The sequence below is a fragment of the Myotis davidii genome, unplaced genomic scaffold (assembly GCF_000327345.1).
Source record: "Myotis davidii unplaced genomic scaffold, ASM32734v1 scaffold892, whole genome shotgun sequence".
Classification (NCBI taxonomy): Eukaryota; Metazoa; Chordata; class Mammalia; order Chiroptera; family Vespertilionidae; genus Myotis; species Myotis davidii.
In genome coordinates, this window is record NW_006284341.1 from 647,925 (window position 1) to 651,584 (window position 3,660).

A 3,660-nucleotide genomic window follows, 5' to 3' on the forward strand; every position below is an offset into this window, starting at 1 on the left:
ATTGGGCCCCTGATCAAAACTTCCGGAAAAGTTTCTCTTTTGCATATTAATAACTGTAAAGAAAGAAGACACGTATTATTCTTCAGTCAGTAGGTAACTTCTACGGGTTGAATGGATTCAGTCTGCCTTCGATTTTAACAAATTAGGGGGTTTGCGTGTAGAGTGTTTCCTAACATCAATAACCAATTCTCTGTGGACACCGACTGACGTCCTCCAAGTCAGCTCAGTTCTGGCACTATCTGGAGTTAAGGTCAGCTTCTACAGAGTTAAGGGCGCGGTCGCACAAGGCTGCCTCCCAGTGCACGTGGCAATAGAGAGGCATAGACCTCTGTACTCTTTGACTGACAGGTTATAAAGTGGGGGTTCCCACAACCTCCTCCCGAGTTTCAGTAATTTGCTAGAATGGGTCACAGAACTTAGGAAAGTGCTTTAGTTACTGTTACTGGTTTATAATAAAGGAAACAATTCAGGACCAGCCAAGTGCCAGAGATGTATAGGGCAAGGGGTGCACCTGTGCATAAAGCGTCCACACCCTCTCAGGGTGTGCCCCCTGCCAGCACTTCAAGTGTGTTCACCCAAAAGCTCATTAAATCTCCTGACGGTCATGAGCCACTTAACAGCAGGGATACATTCTGAGAAATGTGTTGTTCGGTGATTTCATCATTGTGTGAACATCATACACATGCGTAAGAAGATATAGCCCACTACACACCTGTTATATGGTATACCTATTGCTACAAGCCTGTACAATATGCTACTGTACTGAATACTTTAGGCAATTATAACACAACTAGAGGCCCGGTGCACAAAAATTTGTGCACTCGGGGGGTGGGGGGAAGTCACTCAGCCCAGCCTATACCCTCTTGCAGTGTGGGACCCCTCAAAGGATGTCCACCCCAGTGGGGACCCTCACCCCATGGAGGTTTGGCCAGCCTGGGTGAGGGGCTGATGGCTGTTTTCAGGCTGGCCACACCCTCTTTAGGGTGGGGGGTCCCCACTGGGGTGCCTGGCCAGTCTGGGTGAGGGGCTGAGGGCCGTTTTCAAGCTGGCCAACCACCCTGGTGACGTAAGCTCCCAGCCTCTCTCTTTTTTTAATTCTGGGATTTATTTACCTTCTATAATTGAAACTTTGTTGCTTTCAGTGGAGCTCAGAGCCGGGCCGCGGCAGGCGGGGAAGCTTGGCTTCCTCCATCATTGGGGCAACCAAGCCTCCTGCTTGCTCCAGCTCAGTGGCTGCCAGCCGCCATCTTGGTTGGGTTAATTTGCTGTTTGGCTGGTGGGCATGGCTTAAGGTGTAGCAAAAATGCAGTCAATTTGCATGTTTGTCTTTTATTAGTATAGGATGGTAAGTACTTGTGTAACTAAAAATAGAAAAGGTATAGTGGAAATATGAAAACTATGATATAAAGTTAAAAAGTGGTCACCTGTATAGAGCACTTGTCGTAAATTAGATGGAGTTTGCAGGACTGGAAGTTGCTCTAGGTGAGTCGGTGAGTGAGTGGGTAGTGAATGTGAAGTCCTAGGACTACTGTCCCCCATTGTAGACTTTATAAACCCTGTACACTTAGACTACACTAAAATTACAAAACAACATGAGAGTAAATCACGCACAAGAGAAAATGATGCAATCAAGAGATTTAGTAAACACGAGATGAGGCTGCTGCCAGAGTAACAGAGCATACTGTTTTTCAGTGAACTTTTTTTTATAAGTAGAAAGAGTACGTTCTACAGTGATGATAACAAGTATAGTGTAGTAAATACATAAGCCAGCAACATAGTCGTCTATTATTGTTATCAAGTATTATGACTGTGCATAATTGTACGTGCTGTACATTGATACAATTGGCAGTGTGGTGGGTTTGTTCACACCAGCATCACGGCAAGTACGTGAGTTATGCTATGGTGTGAGGATGGCCACCACCTCCCTAGGCGACAGGTATTTTTCAGTTCCATTATAATCCAGTTCCATGGTTGACCAAATCATCTTTATTGGGCACTTTACTTACTCAAGGGTTTTTAGAGCTCATTCTCCTGTCCTCCGCCCCAACCCAGAGATTGGTGGGTGGGGCTGAAAGTTCCAAACCTCTAATCACTACTACTTTCTGGTGACCAGCGTCACCCCAGGGATATATAAGGGCTCCCCCATAAATCGCCTCATTAGCATGAACTCTGGTGTGATCACAGGGCCTCTCTGTGAATAACAAAAAGACACTCCCTGGTCTCAAGAAATCCCCAGGGTTTAATGAGCTCAGTGCCAGGAACCTGGGACAAAGACTAAATATATTTATTATACCATATTATAATAAACAAAATGAGACAAGTAGAACATATACAAACATGTTCCAATTGTGCCAAAGACAGTAGGGACCATGTGGCAGGAGGCTGGCTGTCCCAAACAGTCGGCACCCACTCCTTGCCTGGCACAGACCTCACTGAGAAACAGCTGCCCAGCTGGAGGCTGTCTCCCAGCCCCCTGCCCTCCACCATAGCCACCGTGCTTGTGGACAGAGCAGTATGCTTCACTCTCTGGCCAAAAGTCCTAGTAAGCCTTCATGGTTTCATTTCATTTCCCCTTCTGTGGGCTGGCCACCGAGGACAGGGAGGCCCCAGGGGACAGTAGGTGACAGTCTCTACAAGAGCTGCCCTCCTGCCAGGAAAACCCAGTGCCCACTGCTTCATGAGTAAGAAATAAACTTGTTGCCACAGCCTTCTCACAGGGATGGTGCCTGTGCGGCAGCAGGTGCCAGCCTGTCCAGTACAGAAAATAAACTAGTAGGGCATACGGACCCTCCCACATACACATTCTTCTTGTTTCTCCTCTAAATGACAGCATTAGTACTCTAAGCAATCAATTTTTAATAAAATTTTAAAAAATGAGTAGTATTGTAAGTATCTCTTAAAGCAATTGGATTTACTGAAAGATTAACTTTTATTTCATCAGGTAATGATCAAATGGCTAATAAGAGAACTCTAAAGATTTTTATTATAAATTGTTTTACCTTTAATTTTACCAAATAGAAATGCTTGGGCATTCTGGGCAGTAACAGAAAATGCCTCACCGGTAGAAGGCTGAATTCATTATGAAGTACACAGCACCTTAACATAATAATGCTAAGAGTCAAAAAATCGGACATAGCTCTTTTAAGCACACTCTGACACTATTTTCAGTTGGGTTTAAGCTTTTTTCTGCAAAGATCATCTGTAGCCAAAATTAATGTTTCACCAAAAGGTGTTAACACTTATTTAAAGTTGTTTTAACATGTAAGAGTTCATTTTCAAGTACAGGCATGTATACTATCCCTCTAAAGGTACAGTTCTACAGGAAATATTCTAAAACTGTGTCTCCAAAGGGAGGAGAAAAACAGACTTCTCTGCCTCCTGATTTTTGCTTTTTCTGTTATGAATGAAGGAAAATATTAGTATTTTATTTTATATCAAAGCTATTATGGTACCAAGATTTAGACAAATAATCCAGACATTTAATATATTAAAACTCTGGTTTTATTATTTTGGTTATAATAGCAAAGTTTGAATGCTTATTTCTTCTCAAAGCAAAGACACACTTCTCTCTCATTGGCCTGCTGCATTTGATTACCCAAGACAGCCACTGATATGAAAGGAGAGGGGAGTGGGTGAAACCATTGCTATGGGACAGCCCCT